A 23,174-nucleotide genomic window follows, 5' to 3' on the forward strand; every position below is an offset into this window, starting at 1 on the left:
CTATATCTGGATATATTTAGATACACAGACACTTAACCATTGTGTTACAACTGTCCCCAGTATTTAGTACAGTAACATGTCATATAGGTTTGTAGCCTAGAAGCAATAGTCTATGCCATATAGCCTAGGTGTGTAGTAGGCTATAGCATCTAGGTTTGTGTAAAGGCACTCTACAATGTTCACAGAACAAAGCTGCACAATACATTTCTCAGAATATATCGCTGTTGTTAAGCAATGCATGACTGTATAGTAAATGAAGTGGCTGTTGGAGGAGTGCTAGAATAGCTACCTACTGCTGCGTAAGCTACTACCCCAAAACTTTGTGGCATAAAGTAACAATATTATCTCATAGACTTTCTGTAAACTTGGAATTCAAGAAAAATTTATCTTGGTGACTCTGGCTTAGAATCTCTCATGTGGTTACTGTCAGATGTCAACCAGGATTATCACCTAAAGGAATGACTAAAACTATAAGATCCACTTGCAAGCTGGCTCACACAGCTGGCCTGCAAGTTGGGGGGCCCATGATGGAAAGGCCTTAGTTGCTGTCCGCATGGACATCTCTGTAGGGTTGCTTGACTATTCTTATGATATGGTGGCTTGTTTCTTCCAGAGTGAGAGACCTAAGAGGAAGCAAGGCAGAAGAGGCAAAGTTTTGGCAAAGTTTTTTTTTTTTTTTTTTTTTTTTTTTTTTTTTTTTTAACCATGTAGCCTCAGAAGTCACACATGGCCAGTTCTGTCACATTCTATTCATAAGAAAGGATTATTAAAGTTGGCACACCTTCAAGAAGAGGAGAGTTAGGCTCTACTTTTTCTTTTCTTTTCTTTCTTTTTTTTTTTTTTTTTTTTTTTTTTGAGGCAGAGTCTCACTCTGTTGCCCAATCTAGAGTGTAGTGGCACAGTCTCAGCTCACTGTAACCTCTGCCTCCCAGGTTCAAGCGATTCTCCTGCCTCAGCCTCTCGAGTAGCTAGGATTACAGGCCCATGCCAACACGCGCAGCTAATTTTTGTATGTTTACTAGAGACGGGGTTTCGCCATGTTGGCCAAACTGGTCTCGAACTCCTGACCTCAGGTGATCCATTCACCTTGGCTTCCCAAAGTGGTGGGATTACAGGCGTGAACCACCACGCCTGGCCCAGCTCTACTTTTTCAAGAGGATCATGTCAAATAATTTTTGAACACATTTAAAAACTACCACAAGAAAATCTTTTGTAGTACCTAGTTTCAGACTTACCAAGATTTGTGATAAGTATAATAACCAATAGAAATACCAAATAAACAACTCTTGGAGTAGAACTGGGGTAAAATTATCATTTTTGGAATTACCTACATTGAGGTATTGGGTGAAGACCTAAAGGCGCTGAAAAACATGAAAACAGGGAATTTAGAAAGAGAAGAATGCAATTGTATGTACTATTTGAGAGCAGTTAGAAGAGAAGAGAGATAGCAGAAAAGAAAATAAGAAAATAGAGAAAGGCCAGTAATACCAAATTTTATGTAAAAATCAAGGAGAGTGAAGCCACCAATGTTCTCTTCACGGGCACTGACATTTCTTTGTCAATAGTACCAAATAAAGATGGGATCTAGAGATCAGAATAGCTTCTTTTGTCAGATGGACTCTTATCTTCTTCCTTAGAAGCTAAGAATTAGGAAGATAGGTAATTGGAGGAGAATCAGGAAACTATTCAGAGCTCTGATCAAAGCAATTAAAATATTACTAACCCAGCGCCACCTATATTGAAGACAATTTTATACCCTGTAAGTCATTCTTGAGGTAACCATAAAAAGATATTCAAGCAGAAATATGTTTGTATTGCATAGAAAAAGAAAATTAATGGCAAAATCTAAAAGCAAATCAGTATGTGAGTTAAAATGAAGTAGGGTTAAAATGGGCATTTAAGAACACAATACCTTGTAGTGGCATGGAAAAATATGTCACTATATTGTAAGTAAACTGTGAAGAAGAAATACCGCTAATGTTGACATTTGCAGTTATAGCATTCTCAAAAGATGTTTGCAAATGTGCAGTAGTAGAAAAGGGCAGTAATATCAAAACATGGCCTTCTTTTTATCTTGTTTCTTTGGAGGGTTGCAATTAACAAAATCAACTACATTCTAAAAAATAAGGGAAAACGTTAACTTTTACAATTCCCCTCAGGAAGACCAAAGCATTGCTAGACAAAAAAATAATGAAATCTTTTTTTTCCAAATAACTCTTCAGCAAAATTATGAAAGGCTCTGTGTGACAAGAACTCCATTTCAAGGACAAGAACTGAAAGTCATCAAGGCAGCTTGGCCAGGTAGAAAATGACATCACCTTATAAAATCTCTTTGATATCCACAGCCTGGTTTTCAAATAACCATTACACGCTTAGGTTAGCTTCTCAATAGCTAAAAGAACTATTTATTGTATACTTTTTCCCCAGGAAAAAGGGTTCTAAGTATTTTGCTTAAGAATTTTGGTTTACTTTGGTTCTTTAAGGAACCATAGTGCAGATCCCAACTCCATGAAACACACTAAGACAAGCTTCACCATTCCTAAGAAGCTGCCTTGCCACAAAGTGGCCATGTGGTGTCTGTCTGTCTGGGTTCTGTGCAGGTTCAATCGCTTCATTTAAAACATAATAAAACTATGGAGAATGGAACTTGGTGACCCTGTTTCACAGTTTTCCAAAGCACAAAAAAGGAATTGAGGGCATTGAAAAGTGAGTCCAAACGTTTATGGGTTTTCTTTCCCCCAGACCTCAGACAACAGCATTGTCATGAAGCAGCAGTATTCCTAAAGGAGAGTCTGGGTATTGATATGCAAATGTAGACTACAAACATCCCATTTGGCCTCAGAATTCCTGTGTCTAGCACTGTCACACAAATAGGTTTTGAATCTGTGCAGTTTATTCAGGACCATAAATATGTGTTTCACCCTGTGAACAAATTCTGTTTGCTCACAGAGTTCACAGCAGTGAAATACAAGGTAGACTACAAAACAGCCTCTATTTGATGTGATGCGCCTCACAGTAAAGTTACTTTTAAATGGTCCAGATATATATTTACTACCCAAGATTTCAGTGCAAATGTAGCAGAACCCAGATGGTAAGGGTTTTCTTGTTTTGTTGTTTTTGTTTATTTTTGATTCTCTGTATCAAAATTATTTACTCGCTTTTTAAAAATAGAAATGTAAAAACAACTTTAGTTTACATTGTTGGTAAAATCATAAAAGTCATACTATTAATTCTGAATAGATCTGTGATAGTGGTAAGAAGAAAATTAATTTTGAGACACCTAAGGAGCAGATGGAATGAGGGGTAGATGTTTGCTAGGTCTCTCTCTCTCTCTCTCTCTTTCTTTTTGTCTGTCTGTCTCTCTCTCTCCCATCCCTCTCTCATTTTAAAAAATAATAAAAACTTATCCCTGGAAAAAATGTAAATTAATTTTCAAAGTAGTTTGGATAAGCATTCCAACCACCAGAATTCTATTTAGTCCACAAAATTTGTATAGCCTCTACCCACATTTCCTGATGCTATTTCCAGCTTTTCCTGGCCATCCCCACTTCTTTCATAACTGCTCCACCTCTAGGAAACTGCTAGCATGGAGCAGACACACTGAATTCTCACCATACTTTCCCCCTGAACATGCATAGAAGAGTGTAAGGCAGAGGGTGGGAAAGTTCTCTTTTTCTATTATTTCATCCTGATTCTCTAAAGTACTGGACCTACCAACCATGTGTCTATTTTCATAACAAACTAAAGCTGAAACAATTAACAAAAAAGCAAATGATTTCAGAGGAAAATATAAAGCATTTGCCTATATGGATAAGCCAATGAGAGCAAATACTATCAGAATAGAGACTAAACTGCCTTAAAATACCTATTGCCGATATGTCTTATCACGTCTTCCGTATGTGAAAGTCCAACAAATCAATTATTCTTCAGATGACCATAAAATAATTAAAGAAATCTAGAGTCTGTAACTACATGTTCTACACTGGTGACCACATAAACTCACAGTATACTTTTTGTTGTTGTTTTGTTTTGTTTTCTCTCTCTCTTTGGTTTTATAACTTAGTATATTTTTATTTAATTTTCAATATGAGATTGTATGGTACCTTGTCCTCTCCTAAGGCACACATTCTTGATTTTTATTCCTTCTATTTTTTATTTGCTCAAGATAATGACAACAGACATGAAGTAAAACTAGATGAGTCACTGAGTTAGAGAGGTTGAGGAGAAAAAGAGATAGGGAAGTCACAATAGGCCCCTCCCACTTTTGAGACTAGATGTTTCTATTCCTTTCTTTGAACATTATTATTAAATTACAGAATTTTTAAAAATCAACAAATTAAAGCCTTATGTTTTTACATATTAATCCTTAAGAATCCTTAATAGTTATTTAATGCTTAATAATCTTTAATAATTATTTCACCAAAAGCATGATTGAATGATAAAATCTCTCTATATAAATAGCTTCTCAGAGTATTTCTTAAATTTCTTAAGTAGAGGTGCTGTATTAAAGATCCAGTTAAGGGCAAATAAATGTTGTTTCCATGCTTCCACCAAATCATTACTTTGATCTTATTGAAAAAAGTGAGAATAGTTATTACATTAATACTATCAAACTACTCTGAGGAAGAAACAGGATATTATAAAACTCTGTTTCTTTTAAATGAGTTGTTAATTTCAATCAGCTAATAATATTCATTAGGTTTGAAAAAATAGATTAAATGAAAGGGTGAACATATCAAATTTAAAAGTTACAAATAGTTAACAACTAATATAGCCTAACTGCATATAATAAGAAAGGCAGTAAAGATTTTTACTAATAAAAAAATGACATTTTAAGATTTTGTGAGTAAACATTTGTTCATTTCAGATTTTAAAAGAAAAGGAAAACTGTTGATTGCTTGATTGGGAAAAGAACATAACAATATTCAAGAAGGAGGATGTTATTATGAATCAAGGCTTTCAATGCCAAAAAATCTTTCTGAAAAACAATAATTTTTTCAAGTTAAGCTTTAGAAGTATTGGCCTATTCTTGCTTTTATTCTATAATTTTCAACAGTATCTCATGCATGTCTCTTTCATAATTGTATACAATTGGTAGGGTACTAAAATACAACGAAGACAAGAGACAGCTTAGAAAAAGAAGAAATTGAATAGTTTTTATTCCTTTTTGTGATTATTTTTCATAAATTTTGCAGAGAAGATATGGCCAAAAAGCATCTTGGAGCATGTCCTGACCTTGGAGGAACTTTTTCTTCTGGAATATTTCCCCAGTTTGTGTTTGTTTTCTCCCCTTCGTAGTCTTTTATTTTTCTAGAGTAATTGCGATGAATTAAAACATAAAATTCAGAGAATTTTTTTAAAGATAAATACTTATTCAGCAATTTCATGTTTCATTTAACTATACAGATCTGAATATGTGTGTGATATTCTCTTGGATTTTTATAACATCAGCTTAGTTTTAAGGTATGCATTATCTTACATTTTCTTCAAACTGGAGTTTTAGTTGAGGCACTAGTGCCATCTGCTGGACACAATAAAATTAAAGACTCGTGAACACAGTTTCATATGTGAAAAGTCCAACCAAGTAGAGCCCTTGTTCCTTAAAATTTAACCTTTATGAAACACTTACTATTCTTTTCAATGTACTCAGAAACGTAGGTTCAGACCTGTTTCCGTTGGTCATTCCAGGAAACTTAATGAAAAGTCTTTTACTTGCCATCACAAATACAGTTTAAAAGTACATTCAACATTCAACAAAATTTGCACTGAGCATTCTGGGTACATAAAAACGAAGACGATTCAGAAACCAACTTCAAGATGCTCGCAATTCCATGGATTGATAGACTGAAAAAAGTAATTACAATTGTGAAATTAAAATGCTACAATAGAATAATACCTCACTCAAACAACATGGTAAAATTGGTGTAAAGATATACTTAGTCCTAAAATAACAAATATAATAGCTCTGGGAGAGATTTTAGATGACTGCCTACTTTTGTATTTGAGAAAAATGAGAGTAAAGTGTTCATATCTTATTCAAATCATATTGTTAGTTAGTGTCAAAGTTGAAACCAGAAGCTAGATCAACTAATGCTCTTTTCATGGTTTCCCTTTCTGCCCAATCATTTCTTACCGATTATTTTACATATAACAAAGTGAATATAACAAAGTCAATTTTAATAAAAGCTTAAACATTTAATATGTCATAAAGATAATATTGAAAGCATAAAAAAGCAACAAGAAAGACCATTTCAAAATCTTCTCACATTATAAATCTATACACTTGTTTTGTTGCTCATTGATTTAATGTGTCTTTTGCCACAAGATTTTAAGATTCCGTAACAGAGCTTAGCAGAATGCTTGGCATTTCACAACAGGTACACGATGAATGCATGAATGAATGAATGAATGAATGAATGAATGAATGAATTCTAGACTTGTTTATGTTCTCTTTTTTTTTTTTTTTTTTTTGAGACGGAGTCTCGCTCTGTCGCCCAGGCTGGAGTGCTGTGGCCGGATCTCAGCTCACTGCAAGCTCCGCCTCCCGGGTTCCCGCCATTCTCCTGCCTCAGCCTCCCGAGTAGCTGGGACTACAGGCGCCCGCCACCTCGCCCAGCTAGTTTTTTGTATTTTTTAGTAGAGACAGGGTTTCACCATGTTAGCCAGGATGGTCTTGATCTCCTGACCTTGTGATCCGCCCGTCTCGGCCTCCCAAAGTGCTGGGATTACAGGCTTGAGCCACCGCGCCCGGCCTGTTTATGTTCTCTTAATGTAGTGAGAAAGGAAGGACTAAATTAAGCATGACAGATTGCTGAAAAAAAAGGAAAATTGATGCAAATGAATGCAATGAATAAGACTTTGTAGATTTATGAAAATGTTTAGAGCTTGCTCTTACTTCTTTCAGGTACATATTGAAATCCCTGTGGTAATACAGCTATATCTGAATTATTTGATAACTAAATATCAAAGGATTAACACTAAATGTTGACTTGATCAACATAAAAGGTATTCCCTACTTTTCTATCTTTAAGACAAATAAATATTAATTTGGATAAGACACTGAATACCAGGGATAGAGAGAGAAGCCCCAGATAGAAAAAAAATGTATTGACCTTGCCATAAAATTGACTATTTCTAGTGCTAAGAATGGATATAATTGCAAATCATGTATTAATTTATTTAACCCTCAAAACACAGCTCGAGATATATTATTGTTAATTCCATTTTGGAGGAGGAAACACCGTAGCATAAGAAATCTAATAACCTGTCCAATATTACAGAACTAGGAGTGGAGAAGCTGATCTACACAAACAGGCAGTGGGCATCAAAGCCTAAGCTCTTAACCTCTATGTGAGTGGTTCTTAAGGTGTGTTCCAAGGACCTGATTCTCTAATGCACAGAACCTATCAACCATGTGTCTATTTTCATAACAAACTAAAGCTGAAACAATGAACCAAAAAAACCAGATGATTTCAAAGGAAAATATAAAGCATTTGCCTATATGGATAAGCCCATGAGAGCACATACTGTCCGAGTAGACTAAACTTTCTTAAAACACTTACCGCCTATATGTCTTATCACGTTTACATTTTATCTGATTTACATTTTTTCCAGGAGGTGCCTGAGATATTTTGAGGGGGTCCACAAACTCAAAACCATATTCATTGTAATATTCAGAAGTTATTTGCTTTTTACATTCTCCTTCTTTCACAAATACATAGTGGAGTTTTTCCAAAGGCTATGTGATGAACTGGATACAGAAATAGCTATGAGGATTCAGCTATATTCTGTTAAGCAAAATACTGAAGAGATTTGAAAAAAAAAAAAAAAAATTCACTTTCCTCACAAATATTTTAGGAAAATGTATGTATGTGTTTATTTATTATTTTTTTTGAGGCAGGGTCTCAATCTGTCACCCAGGCTGGAGTGCAGTGGCATGATCTCGGCTCACTGCAACCTCTGCCTCCCAGGTTCAAGTTATTCTCCTGCCTCAGCCTCCTGAATAGCTGGGATTACAGGAGCCTGCCACCACGCCTGGCTAAATTTTTATATTTTTAGTAGAGATGGGTTTCACCATGTTGGCCAGATAAGTCTCTAACTCCTGACCTCAAGTGATCTGCCTGCCTCAGCCTCTCAAGATGCTGGGATTACAGGTGTAAGCCACTGTGCCCAGACTAAGAAAATGTTTAATTTTGATGAAATTATGCACTCATGTTAACATATAATGAGTTTATTACTTTTGATTTAAATTAATTAGTAGTTTAAATAGATAAAATACTCTAAATAAATTAATAGTTCTTGGTTTTAATTTCTAATAGAGTAAATATCTATAGATATAACCTACTTCAACGAAAGCTCCTTGGAGGCCTCAATAATTTATTTATTTCAAAATTTGCCTTTCTCTTATTAAGAGTTTTTGTTTGTTTTTTGTTTTTGTTTTTGTTTGCTTTTTTTTTTTTTTTTTTTTTTTTTTTTTTTTTTTTTTTTTGAGATAGGGTCTTGCTCTGTTACCCAAGCTGGAGTGCAGTGGTGCTATCTCGACTCACTGTAGCCTCCATCTCCTGGGTTCCAGGGATTCTCCTGCCTCAGGCCAAGTAGCTGGGACTACAGGCACATGCCACCATGCCCAGCTAATTTGTGTTATTTTTAGTAGAGATGGGGTTTCACCATGTTGTCCAGGCTGGTCTTGAACTCCTGGACTCAAGCAATCCTTCCGTCTCAGCCTCCCAAAGTGCTGGGATTACAGACATGAGCCACTGCACCAATAACTGCAAATGTCAGCATTAGCAGTATTTCCTCTTCACAGTTTTACTTGTGATATAACCTAATAGAGTAAATATCTATAGATATAACACACTTAAACAAAAGCTCCTTGGAGGGCTCAATAATTTTTAAGAGTGTAAAGAAGTCCTGAGACCAAAATGTTTGAAACTCCTTCCACAAGACTTGTGTATAGTGGGTACACTATAATTTGAGTGCTGTTTTCACATTCACATCAGCTTGTAATTCTTACAATACAAAGAGTGCCTCAATAATGACTGGAGTCCATGGACCTTTGGGCATACTTATTCAATATCAACATCTCAAATATTAAGGTCACAACTTCTTAAGTCCATCCTAGTTCAGGCTGAAGCTCAATTATGTATAAGACATACATATGAGTTGAAAAAATTAAGGTTGCAATTGTAGGTTGGATTGTATCACTTAAGGTTTTGGATGCCAGGCTAAGGATGTATTTTTCCATGCTGTAGAAAGTCAATTAAGATTTTGAATATGTAATAGTGGGAAACAGAATTTGAAAGAAGTGAGTAAAATCAAGTGGAGATACAAATATCGAGGGCAGAGGAGAATGGAGAAACACAAGTTCTAATGGAATAAAAATTACTACAAGAAAGTAATGTATGTTTTATTTTTAAAAAATTAAAGACATTTGGAAAGAGAAATTATTTTTAAATGCTTTAAGTATATATAGAGTATTCTGTGAAAAGTATAACTTACTTTCTGTTGTAATGCATGAGTTCTTTTATGGAGAAATGAACTTAAATTTTGGTCAAGTAACTTGGTTAAATTTTAGGTTAAATTGTTGATCAATGAGGATGATTATACACTGGAATAGATCCTAAACAGAATTTCAACAACATCTCTCTCTGAAGATATTATAGAGATTAGTGGTCCATATGATTATAAGCGACAGCAGATCTCTAATCAAGAGGCAATACAATGAAAAGTACAGTGAAACACAGCTGAGAATATCTGAATTCTAGCCTGATTATGACATACATTAACTTTTTCATCAGTAACATAGACATATTCTGGGTATCTTTTTTCATATCTTATCTGTTATTTATAAGGGCCATCTTGTACATGAAGGTACATGTTGAATATAAAATACTATTCACCAATCGATAACTTATGATGATGAGATCAGGGACACTAAAAAGCCTTTCTATTACTATGACTTTATGAAAATCTAGAATTCATTCTTCTTTTACACATATGTTTCATTCCAGGGACTGAAAAAATAGCAGTGAGTAAACAGGTAGGATACTCGATGCTCTCAAACTAACAACAGAAACACAAGTTTTTAATAAAAATACTTGGGTTTATACTGGAAATCAGTGTTCCCAGATCTTATAACAAACATAAGTATAAAAGTTACACGAAGTCCTGCTAAATGATATTTTCTTGATTCTTTTGGTGATTTTGTAAAAAGTTTAACAAAAGGATAATTCAAAAATGTGGAAGTTGCAGAAGTTTGCAATTTGTTGATGAGTATGTTCCAAAAGGTACAGTATGCAGCCTGAATTTTATCCAGACAAAAATCACAAAAGAATTCATTAAAAATAAACAAAATCAAATAAAGTTGGTAATTTAATCAAGTTTTGTGGTTTGCTTTTCTAAAATTGACTCAAATACGTTAAAAGATAATCCCCTTTGAGAGGATTTCCTAGATTTGCATTCTATCCTGTAATGAAAAGAGGTAAGTGTATTGTATACACAGACATAAACAAAACTTCTGCTTATACACAAATACATATGCTATATATACATGTTTTTAAAGACAGGGATTTATTTAGGTGAAATATATTATAGTCTTTTGAAAAATGCCTTTAAAATTTTTCTTTACCATAATGAAATACAGTAGAAAATAAGATCATCTTACGAGAGAGTTTCATTGTTGCCATCTTTATATTTGAATAGAAACAAAAAGTTAATCTTATGACAAGCCGGGTTTTGATAAACGACTGTTTGCATACTCACAGCACATGTAGCAATAGATAATAAGATTGCCACTATTCAGTTGAGTAAGCACATCAATTGACAGTAAGATCAATAACAGAGATATTAATAAGCATTTCCCCAAATACACACCACACACAAACACACACAAACACACAGAGCTATTCCACAAAGCTTTAAACTTAAGTCATTTGACATCAATTCCCTAATAATCAACTACTTTGCAAGAGGAAGGGAAAACCATTGGCTTAAGTTGGTAACTTTGTGACAATAGTCCAACGGCAGGTATATGTCACATTACACACACCAAGAAAGGAAACCTACTTGTTTCCTCAGGTGCCAAAGACAGAAAGATAAAGTTGCATATTGAATGTTCACGGTGATATTAGTAACATTTTAATATCATTAGACATAGACAATGTTTATATCATAACATATTAATATTATTAAACATGGACAACGTTTACAACAGCAGACATTGGAAAAGTATTCCAACCTTGTCTACATTTGGGAAAGTTTCTCCAGCTACATATTCATAACAGGTCTTCAGGGGAAAAATATAAGACTGGTTTAGAAAAGCTCTATATACTCCAGAGATTTTCTTTGAAAAATCAGCAATTATTAAAATTATTATTTTATAATATTCACCTTCTCAAGCATGTTTCTATTATATATAATAAATTTACAGATCAAATTTAAATTCTCCAAACCAAGATTTTAAAAATTTTTAAACTGACTTCATTGAAGATAGAAAGTGCACAGTTTGAAAGTGATATTCGAAATCTTCACCAAAAAACTTAAAGACATTATTGGCCTTCACTGAGAAAACAAAGTAAATAACATACATGGCAATATTCAATAAATTGAGAACTTACCTCTTAATGATAGAGAAGAAACTGTTCAAAGCCGATGAAACCATTGAACCACTGCCAATAACTGTGAAATGATGCACACCTATAGAAAACAAGCAAACATTTTAACAGAAGAATTAAAAAGCAGTTGCTCTTATTAAAGGCAAATGGTTTCCCATGGGGGAAAAGTAATTGTTCACATTAATTGATCAAAAACTCTACTGGCCAAGAGAAAACTCAATAAATTAAGAAAAGAAAATACAAATGACAGAAAAAAATTCAATGGGGTAGAGCTTACATTTAATTCCTTAAATTTCAAAGAGCTCCTTTTATCCCAGTGCTTAAAACAAGGCATATATCAAAAGTCGGAGAGGACCACCACGTTATATTCTGGATTATCAGTCCACCAAGAAAGCAGTAGCGTTAAGTTGTGATAGTTGAAGGACTGAGTGTTTGAATGCATCCAAAATGTTACCTCAATGGATCTAGAATCATAGGAAAATGGTTCCTCCATCAAGTTACTATATTTTCCAACAATTTCTCCACAGAAGCCTTATGCAATTTATCCTGCTGTCTAGCTTGGCATACTCTCTTTAGACCAGCAGAAACCAAAATTTACTGTCTTTTGTTAACCCTTAAGATTGGGCATCTTCAAACGTTGAATCCAGTAGAAATGACCCAAAGGATGATCTCAACAACTTATGTACACCTAATTCAGGTCCAATCTTTCTTCCTCGGCCTCCTCCCGCAGTCAGAAGTCACATGGGAAAGAAGAGCTCCAGGGGGCAGTTCATAGGAAGAGAACTTTTTTTTCTACCTCTCCATTCTACTCAAGATAACACGGGCATCCCAAAGAAGACTCATCATTGAGAGATACTCCTGGCCTAACATATTTTCCATTAGCAAAGAGAAATGTCTTCATACCCAAGCACTGGGTATTCCCCCATTCCCCCACTCTGTAGAAGAATCCAGCCCTTCAATGAGCCTACTTTGGAAGATTCTGAAGCACAGCAAAATTCTATTGTTTCTTTTCTAAAGAAATGTTGTGTTTTTCTTTTAGTTTCATTACTATTAAGTGATTAGACCATTATTCAGATATAGCTTGATAGAATTCCAATTCAAATATTTTACAAATGCAGGATATTTAAATGTGAGCCTTAAGAGTAAATTGCTTCCATTTTAAATTTATTTTGTCTGTCTTTTGAAATAATTTTGGAAATTTTCCCTTTTAATTTTACTGCTGTTAGGTGAATACTCAATTGCTTATATTGAAGCCTGATAGAATTATATATTTTGAGACAGAGTCTCACTCTGTCACCCAGGCTGGAGGGCAGTGGTGTAATCTCAGCTCACTGCAACCTCAACCTCCTGAGTTCAAGTGATTCTCCTGACTTAGCCTCCCCAGTAGCTGGAATTACAGGCACATACCACCACACCCAGGTAATTTTTGTATTTTTAGTAGAGATGGGGTTTCACCATGTTGGTCAGGCTGGTCTTGAACTCCTGACCTCAGGTGATCCACCTACCTCAGCATCCCAAAGTGTTGGATTACAGGTGTGAGCCACTGCACCCGACAGAATTATAATTCTTAAAATATTATTTTTAAAACATGGATTATTTAAATATGACATTAATAAATTTATATTTTACTCTATTAATAGCTAGTACAAATAAAGCATTTTGGTTTTAGTTTTTAATAAATCCCCTATACAATAAACTATAGTGAGAGTTTTACATGGACCGTTCAACAAATGACGATATTTGAAACTCAAAGGCCATGTCTATATAACCAAGGGTTACATTTAGTCCAATTACAAGACAAAAGGAAGTAGCTTGATATCTACCCGAGTAAATGTTAATTCATTTTTAAAAACAAGTACTGATGGCCCCACCTTTGTGTCTAATTCTTTGTTATGTCCTGTGATTTATATATACATATTATACACACACACACACACACACACACACACACACACACACACACATACATATATGTAAAGGGAAGTATATACTCTTAGGGAGTTAATAATAAAAAGTAACCATTTCAAGTTTTCTAGTTAAAATAAAATTAAACAACTTTAAAATTTTACAAATCACTATCTCCAAGAGCATATATTTAGCATCCTTCTTCTCATATCTGAATGCTATAAGGTTTTCCTGACTAAACATCCTTTGTAGGCAGGGACAATGTTGCAGTACAGTATCTTTGAACGCAGTTGCCCAGTAAACATTATAAATATATTGATATTATATTACCCTAACAAGCATTTAAAAAGCACTTTCTTTGTGCAAGACTTAGTCCTAAATACTTTTAAATAACTCATTTAACTTCATAACATTTGTGAGTTAAGTAGTATTACAACCCCTTATTTAAATATGGGAAAACTGAGTACTAGGGAGAATAAGTAAATGACCTAAGGACACATGGCTGTAAGATGGCTCTGCTAGAATTCAAGCCCGGATGACCTGGGTTTAAAGTCTACCCACTTAAACACTATGCTATGTTGTTTAGATGAAGAAAAATAGCATCTAATGATTGAAGCTACTATCAGCAACAATTATTATGTCATTGTCATTAAAACTCGTACATGCCCCAGTCTGAATTCTTTTTGATCCAGGTAATTTCTTTTACTCTCTGAGACTCTAGTTTTTGCCCAATTGTTTGTACACTTGACGTGTAAGTTTTCTAACAATTCGCTGTTTATTATTTGAAAAGGAATGATATGACATGTTCCCTCTGATGTGTATGGGTTCATTTATGTAGTGTCCTTCTACTTGGAAGAAACATCCTTTTTCTGCCACACTCTTTAGAGGTATGATCAAATGGTTGGCCTTTCTAGTAAAATCATTCCTCAGAGATACTTTCTGACTTCCCAAAAATCAACTAAATATCTCAAGGTAAGACAGAGTCCCTGAGAAGGAGAGAAATTATCCTAAAAGAAAAAGAATACACAATATTCTAAAACAACAATAGCATTTAATAAATCTAAGAAACCTTGGCACTTTCCATACCATAAAATGCTAAGGTTACCACTGATAAATTACCAAATGCTTTTCTCTGTCAATGGGACAAAACTGCCTACTTGGAACTAAGCCAAAGACTGAGGCCTTCCAAAGAAAGAAACTAACCAACATTCAAATGTGTAAGTTATCCTCAGCTAGCATTTGGGTCCTGGTTCACAGGACAAGGGCTCCTGCCTTCCCCTTTGATACTTGTTGGTGTGTAAATCCACAGCACTTTGGAAAATATTATATAACTCTGTCAATACTTAACGATAGACTTCAAGGTGACCAGGAAGATCCCAGCCTGTGGGTCAGAGATTCTGTTCCTAGGGAGAATTGGAAAGCAAACATAAGAAGATTTTCTCATCTGCTGTTCAGTATCATTTGGATACCAAAGCTGAATCAATAATTGGTCTCTTTGGAAGATGTAGTTGAATCAGCTCTTAGTCCCAGGGGAAAAAAAAAAAAGTGTAGTAACAGCCATATAAAGCCATGTAACATAGTGATTCCACTAATGATTTTAAAACAGTGTCAATAATACCTGTATGGAACAAAAAAAATTATACTTCCTGAATTTGGTTTAAGAATAAGACCAATTAAAACAAAGTCAGAAGTCAAAGAATAAGAAAGTTTAACTGCTATAATAATATCACTATTCCTGAAATTACAGTGAACACATTTACTCAAGAAACCGAAAAGAAAAATAAAATGTAGAGTCCAAAGACATTTTTCAGTGAAACTAAGTAAAAAAAAAAAAAAAAAAAAAAAAAAAAAAAAAAAAAAAAAAAAAAAAAAAAAAAAACACCTGTTTTTCTTGTTTTCTTCCTGTTTATTAAGAAGAAAAGCCTTTCTTAAAAAAAAAAAAAAAAAAAAGAGCTGGGGATCATGTAAGATTCTCTAGACCTAGACTAAAGAAGGCAAATCTTTAGATAAATAAATAAATAACTTCTAAGGGAAAGGATAAGAGTAACTAATAACTAATTGGAATGGGTAACGTTTGGCTAGTAACTACTACCCTGGATGTTCCAGCACAAAACTTACAGATTAATGAGCTAGTCACTTTGATAGCATTAAAGAAAAAAATATATATATGCATATCTGAAGTTGGAGACAATGTATGTACAGAAGAAAACACGTGAATTTTGGAGTTAGAAGGACCTTTATTTAAATCTAACTTCTGCCTATAACATTTGCAATTAACAAAGTTACTTTGATAATTAACAAAGTAATAATACTTTGGAATTTTTAAAATTCTTAACTCAAATGATATTTTCAAATTCCATATGGAACACTGGCGTAATAGTGGTATGGGTAAGTTTTATAATGGTTTTGAGAAAAGGTCCCTTCTGATTGAATTCCTAGCTATGTCTGTATAAAATCAGATAATGTTTTAAGTGAGTGGTGCTTTAACAAATTGTTGTTGGCCAAAAGCCATTTGATTCATTGATAAAACTTCTAACATTTATGACATTCATGTACAGCATTCAAAAGCATTCCAATGGAACCTCTCTCATCATCCATCAGTTACTTTGAAAACAGGCAGAGCCCTTGAGTGAGACATCTGGCTAGACTCCTGCTCACCTTTGATCTCGTTATCTGGGACTCATCCACTGCAGCAATCACAGCCCTCCATGGCTTTCTAAGTTAATATCTTAGTATGTTTGAAACAATCCATATTTTGTATATCTTCAAATACGTTGTTAATTTAATGCTTTTATTATCTTGGGACAGTGGGAAGAAGGGAGAGATTAGGTGGTCTAGGTAAGTTACATCCTTTTTCTCTCCAGTTTATACGCACAGAACTTCTAGAAAGTTCATTTTACTCCTTTACATATAAGACAGAATCAGTGTGTTGAAGTGGGATTTAGGAGTGAGATGAAGCAACATTTACTGAGCACCTATGATATGCCAGGCACAGTATTCTGTAAATTTAAATATTATGTATTAAGTATCATATATAGTATGTAGAGATAAGTCTGTGTATATATTCATATGTATACATTCTTTGTGTGTGTGATTTAATTTAATAAAGATATAATTCCACTCTGCCTTCCAAGCTCAACCTTACTGTTTAGTTACCATGCGGTCTGAGGCAAATTATCTAATTACTCTGATTTTCAATTTCTTCTATTAAATGAATATATCTACTTAACAAGATTGTTCTGAGGAGTGAATGGAATAAAACATTAAAAAGTATTTAACATACTTCTCAGAACCCAATAGGCACTCAATAAAATCATAATGTCTATTATGTAAATACTTACCATTTAATATGTATCAGGCACTGTTTTAAGTGCTTTTTAAATATTGACTTTTAAAATGTTCATTATAATCTTTAGGTCACCCACTATTATTATCCATCCTTTACTGATAAACTGAGTACTTGAGAGGTTAAATGACTTGCCTGGGGTCACACAATTAATGGAGACAGAACTAAAATTAAAACCCAACCATTTTCATCCCAGAGTATCTGCACCTAATCTAACCATTACGTTCTACTGTCAAAGTTGACCCTGAACTCTCTAGCAAAAAAAAAAAAAAAAAAAAGAAAGAAAAAGAAAAAATAAGTTTTCTTTAGGAAATTTAAAACAAAATAATATTTATCCAGTTAAATAAATTATCAGGGTAACTGCAAATCATATTAGTGTTATACAGACATATTCCAAATAACCAACTACTCACTCACAAAGAAGATAAACAATACATAGGAAATGACTGGTACACTCAATTAGGATAATTCAAAGAGGATTTAATTGAAACAATTATTTTTTTAAAAGTATGAGCTGATCATAGAGAAGAGTGCAATATCTCAGGCTAGCAGTATTGAGGTTGTGTCCATCAGAAAGGACAAAGAGTGGGTATTACTGGAACCCAGAAAGGGCAAGTCATGTGGGGAGAGGCAACCAACCTGAAGCAACTGGGCAGGGAAAGAGGCAGGGCATTTAGACCCTGACTTCACAGTTGCCCCTTGGGGATCTCCTACCAGGCCCCTCACTAGCAGGTAGAAATCAAGGAAACCAGCCAATGTCATCCATACAGGCCAGCCTGCTGGGGCCAGGACCAAGAGGGGAAGACTGTCAGAGGCATTTTTCCAGATTTATAAAATGTTAACATTTTAAGTACCAAAACATAATTTTTTCTTTCTCTTATTGGATATCTTTTTTTAAATTTCTGTCATTACCTTGGCTTCTAACATAAATTACATAGTCCGCTGATTTTTTCTGAACTAGCTCTAAAATAGTAGAGCCTTCAAGCACATCAAAGATGTACAACTGCTGGCCCTACACCAGCATTCAGAAGTGTACTTTTGTCTTTCTCAAAATACAGCCTCCAAGCACATTTTCAGGTGTTATATAAAAAAGGTTTTCTGATCAAAAGACAACATGGGACAAAACCAAACTAAACAGATTTCTTAACTGAGGGATAGCTCCAGAGCTAGTTGCATGGCAAAAATGACAGATTGGAATACAATATGAAGTGTATACATAACTAACTAGACACACAATTTTTTATTTTTTTCTTAAAAACAGATTTGGGCCTACTGTTGCAAGGAACATTCTTTGAGAAATGATTTTTCTTCATACCAAAAGGCCTCAGCATTCTGCAGTTTTCTAACACGTATTCATTTGTTAATCTTGTCAACAAAGACGTGTTCTCCTGAGTGCTGGGTGTTCAGTGGCGTACAGGTCAGATGAGGTCCCTGCTGTCGTGGATGTGCTCTGGTGTTGTGCTTTGTTTTGTTGGTGGAGTCTCTGTCTTTCCCCTGCACTGTCACTACCACTTGTCCCTTGAGTGCTTACTTCTAGCAACGTCTTTGTCCCCAGTCCTCTAACTTGACATTTTAAAACCTTGCCTGTGTTTGGATAATCAGAAAATTAAGCCTACAGGAATGATGGGATAAGAGGCTGTTCTTTTTATGTAAAACATGAGCCATTTTAAATGAATGCATACAGCTATCAGGGCCTTTCTTGCATTCTTCCTTATCAGAGGCTTCTAACAAATAGTTACAATTTCCAAGAAGGCAGCTTCCAGTTAAATAAGATGGGAGAGCAGAGTGGTCAAACACAGAATATTTGCCTTCTAACAGGCAGGCCTGCCTTCCAGGCCCAATCCTGCCCCCTCCTTCAGTTTAACCCATGCAAGTTCCAGTTTCCTCACCTGTAGAATGATGGTAGTAATTATGCCCACTCACTGGGATTATTACAGGGATTAAATAAGGTTATGTACTCAGAGCTCACAGGAGCCACTAACATCAACTATCATTTTTATAGAGCCTAGCACATAGTAGACATTCAACATATAGTTAGAAATAGGAGTTATGGGCCAAATGATGTGAATGACTTCCTTAATTTTTTTCTTTTTAAAAAATACATATTTTTTGTTTCCAGTGGGGTTGGAAGCTTTCTCAATTTCTTGAGCCAAGATATTATAGACAATTTTATTATGTTCTTGGAAGCACAGATAAAGCTTGGGCCCAAGTATGCTTATAGAGCTTTCTAAAATGCAGAACTGATGAGATTCCTAAAGATCAGGTATTATGGTGAAGTAGATGCAGTGACTCATGCACCACACATTTAGAGGACAACAAAGCAACACTGTGGCCCCACATAAGTGATGAGAGAAGTTCCTGGAATATTCACTTTCAGCATTGGATTTTCCTTTCTTCCCTGCACCTCAAGGCTGCTCGCTGAATACACAGTGGTATTTCCATTTCCTACAGGAGCTTTTGGTCTTTCAAGATGTCAAAGAAGTTTTACAAACTGGGCTTTTACAGGGAAAGTCCCTGAGGTGAACAGAGGACAAGTTGTATGCCATAGTAAAGGCTGCAGGAAAAATGGAGGTAAAGGCAGATACCCTGCCACTTGAATCTGGTGAGGTGGACAGAACAGGTGAGGCCTGGCCTTGGAGGGCAGGGGCCCAGGAAAGGCAGGATGAAATCTGCAAGGAGAGGAGAGATACCTTGTAATGTGCCGGGAGAGCCCCTGAGATGGCTAGCCAAAGGGCCCTGTAGAACAAAGCCCTAGGCCAGTGCTAACATGCACAGCTCCTCATCTATAGAAGGGAGCAGCCCTGAAGCCCATCTGTGGATTATTCAGCAAAGGAGCCAGCCTGTAGTGTCAACTGTGCAAGGCCCCATGGGAATTGCCCCCCTGGATTACAGGTTCCCTGCCAATCACCCAAAAACAAGTGGTCCTTGATAGCCCCACATCCCTCACAGTGATAGTGCTGGTATGGAAGGAAGCATTTCAGTCACTAATTGAGTTAGAACGATTGATGCATATATCACTCATTTTGGGCAAACCCTTTAAATTTAGATAAATTACTGCTGAAAGACAATGACTTTAGTTTTTAAAAATAACAGTAATAATGTGAAATAGAAAAGGCAATAGAGGTCAAAAAGAGCATAAACAAGAACAATGTAATATTAATCATAAACTATGAGCTAGAAACTTATAGACTCCAAAAGCAAACTTACAAAATAGGGATTTATGGGCATTTTACACACGGTAAATGACAACTCAGAAAAATTAAGTGTCTTGCCCAAGGGTAGCAAGTCAGTTAACAGTGGTCATGAAAACAGCCAAATACTGAGTAATTTATGCCAAGTAATTTTAAGTAACTCTATCTATAATTAGTTATAATACCAAGTATATAATACCAATAATTACCAATTTTACATATTTTCTCTCATGTATAACTCATGCCATTCCTAGAAGGAAGGATTATTATTATTATTCCCACTATACAGATGGGAAAACCAAGGTAGGAAATATTAAGTGACTTCCTCAAGGTCATATTTAATTAGTAGTAAACCAAGGCTGTTTGACTTGGAACCTGTGTTCTTGGCCACATCCTTTCCATCCTCCTGATCTGTAAACAAATTTCTTGATCATCAGAAATCACACTGAAATGGGAGAGTTCCCTGACCCCCACTGCAGGACATGTGACAGGGGTGTGGCTCATCTGTTGGGTCACTGCCACTGCTCAAACTCCTTACTGGAGGGGAGCACCCAGATGGACAGGTGCAGGAGCCCAAGTGGGCATGTGCTACAGTGCACTCTTTTAGCCTGTAGACTAAAACAGTGCACAGCTTAAGTGTTGATATGGTTTGGCTGTGTCAACACCCAAATCTCATCCTGAATTGTAGCTCCCATAATTCCCATGCTGTGGCAGGGACCCAGTGGGAGATAATTGAATCATGGGGACAGGCCTTTCCCATGCTATTTTCATAATAGTGAATAAGTCTCACAAGATATGATAGTTTTATAAAGGGTAGTTTTCCTGGTCAAGCTCTCTTGTCTGCCACCATGTGAAACATGCCTTTCACCTTCCACCATGATTGTGAGGCCTTCCTAGTCGTGTGGAACTGTGAATCCATTAAACCTCTTTATTTTGTAAATTGCCCAGTCTCACGTATGTCTTTATCAGCAGTGTGAGAACAGACTAATACAAGTGTAACCAGCTCAGCTCAGTGGACCTTTCTGCAAGGGCAGAGGACCAGTATGACAGCTTTTTGTATCCTGAGCTCTTGTCCAGCATTCCAAAAGAATGGAGTCACACATGGACTTAAAGAATGGTGAAAGTGGGGGTTTTGTTGAGTGGTGAAGGTGGCTCTCAATGGGATGGATGGAGAGCTGGAAGAGGGATGGAGTGGGAAAATAATCTTCCCCTGGGGTTTGGCCACCCAGCGGTCAATCTCCTCACCAACTGTCCCCAGTTGAATTCCTCTTGGTGTTCAGATGCTCCTTCTCTTTTCTCTGCCACACCACTCTGCTGTCATTCTGCTCTTCTGTTTGTTTTTTCATCTCTCTCTGGGGCTGGGGGTTTGGGGTTTATATGGATCTAGGATAGGGGGGCGTGGTGGGCCAAAATGTAACTTTTGGGTGCTAAAACAGAAATGCCTATTTCCATTTAAGGCCATGAGTATCCAGGCTTGAGGGTGGGACCTTTGCCAGGGAATCACCCCCTTCTACCCAATATTTCCCTGTCTTCTGTCTGTATCAACCCCTAGGTAGCTTATGTACTGTAGGAACACCAGAAACGTATTTTATAATTAGCCAAAAGTAAAGGATTCTTTTATATCATATCTGCTTAGTTACATTTGTAACTAATGTCATTGAAAATATTATGCACAGATCATGGAATCAGCATGTTATCCCCATTTTACAGATGGATAAATACATTGAGTCACAAAGAGTTAGTAGTTTATTATTTTAAAAATAATATATTAAGGTAGAATCCATCTCAGAATTAAATATCTTTTTATTATCACTCTTTATTTTTCATACAATAGATTTTTTTCTTAAAGTTGTTACCATTAACCTTGCTAGAACTACAGTGCATCTGTAAACATGTGCTTGTCTCCCAGCGGGAAGGCCATAAAACGGTTAACAACTGTGTTCAAATACATAGACAGTTTTTAGAGAGAAAAATGACTGTTTTTCATTTGTTTCAACAGCAACATAAAAGGAATATCAAGTTCAAGGAAAGATTTAGACTAGAAATCACACACACACAAACACACACACACTTAGCTACTAGCTAATAGAATAAGTTTTGTAGGGGTAGTAAGAATTTTTTTTTCCTGGAATTTTTAGAGATTTCACAGATAATTATGGCAATAGTCATTACCTAAAATTAAATTCATAATGCCACTGAAAAATAGGATTTGGATACTTCAGGTAATTTTAGTTTGTGCTTTCTACCCAGTCCACAAAAATATTTGAAGACTGTCTACCGGCCTAGCATTATTATACAGTGATACATTTTGTCAGACAATATATTTATTGTCTGACAGTATATTATTCAGAGGGTGCAATCCCTCTGAAGCCTTGGCAGCTTCCACATGGTGTTGAGTCTGTGGGTGCACAGAAGTCAAGAAATAGTGTTTGGGAACCTTCACCTAGATTTCAGAAGATGTATAGGAATGCCTGGACGCCCAGGCAGAAGTTTGCTGCAGGGGCAGCATCCTCATGGAGAACCTCTGCTAGGGCAGTGCGGAAGGCAAATGTGGGGTTGGAGCCCCCACACAGAGTCCCTCCTGGGGCACCACCTAGTGGAGGTGTGAGAAGAGGGCCACCATCCTCCAGACCCCTAACTGATAGCTTGCACCGTGCACCTGGAAAAGCCACAGACACTCAATGCCAGCCCATGATAGCAGCCAAAAGGGAGGCTGTGCCCTGCAGAGCCACAGAGGCAGAGCTGTCCAAGACCATGGGAACTCACCTCTTGTATCAATGTGGCGTGGATATGAGACATAGAGTCAAAGGAGATCATTTTGGAGCTTTAAGATTTCATTGCCCCACTGGATTTTGGACTTGCATGGGCCCTGTAGCCCCTCTGTTTGGGTCAATGTCTCCCATTTGGATTGGCTGTATTTACCCAATGTCTGTACCTCCATTGTATCTAGGAAATAACTAGCTTGCTTTTGATTTTACAGCTCCTAGGCAGAAGGGACTTGCCTTGTCTCAGATGAGATTTTGGATGGTGCACTTTTGAGTTAACACTGAAATGAGTTGAGACTTTGGGAAATGTTGGGAAGGCATGACTGGTTTTGAAATGTGAGGACATGACATTTGA

General features: G+C 35.9%; 1 long non-coding RNA gene across 5 annotated transcripts in view; it reads right to left on the reverse strand.

The window, feature by feature from the left end:
- The window catches only part of LOC126955343 (uncharacterized), a 243,145-nt gene that overhangs the window by 139,476 nt on the left and 80,495 nt on the right, over positions 1 to 23,174 (reverse strand). For 3 of the 5 annotated variants that reach the window (XR_007725905.1, XR_007725902.1, XR_007725903.1), the window contains exon 3: positions 11,616 to 11,694. This is a non-coding gene — a long non-coding RNA (uncharacterized LOC126955343). Of the gene's footprint in view, positions 1 to 679; positions 5,845 to 11,459; positions 11,695 to 23,174 lie in introns of those variants that run through there. The other 2 variants (XR_007725904.1, XR_007725901.1) reach the window with 2 other exon arrangements.

The sequence above is a fragment of the Macaca thibetana genome, chromosome 5, assembly GCF_024542745.1.
Source record: "Macaca thibetana thibetana isolate TM-01 chromosome 5, ASM2454274v1, whole genome shotgun sequence".
NCBI classification, from domain to species: Eukaryota; Metazoa; Chordata; class Mammalia; order Primates; family Cercopithecidae; genus Macaca; species Macaca thibetana.